This window comes from Nanorana parkeri, unplaced genomic scaffold, assembly GCF_000935625.1.
Source record: "Nanorana parkeri isolate BGI_ZX_2015 unplaced genomic scaffold, ASM93562v1 scaffold2859, whole genome shotgun sequence".
NCBI lineage: Eukaryota > Metazoa > Chordata > Amphibia > Anura > Dicroglossidae > Nanorana > Nanorana parkeri.
This window is the reverse complement of record NW_017309127.1, coordinates 85,125-85,418: the sequence shown is the minus strand read 5'-3', so window position 1 is coordinate 85,418 and position 294 is coordinate 85,125.

Here is a 294-nt window from a genome sequence, read left to right as displayed (position 1 = left end):
TATTATAAATCACGGCTTCCATGGTGCCACTTCCCGCATCATTCTGACCTTCCACCCGTCGCATATCGGCGATACGGCCAGGAACGCGCAGAGCGCTATTAAAAATTTCGGTAAAATGTTTCAGATTTCTCCTTCCGGAATACTCCGCGTACAAGTGAAAACATCGGCACTCCAGATAACACTTATAACCAAAGACGCAATTGTGACGCAGTTTTAGCGCAGGGACAGCGCACACGGAGGCTGAGCACACACACAGGGGCAGCGCACACGGAGGCTGAGCACACACGGGGACAG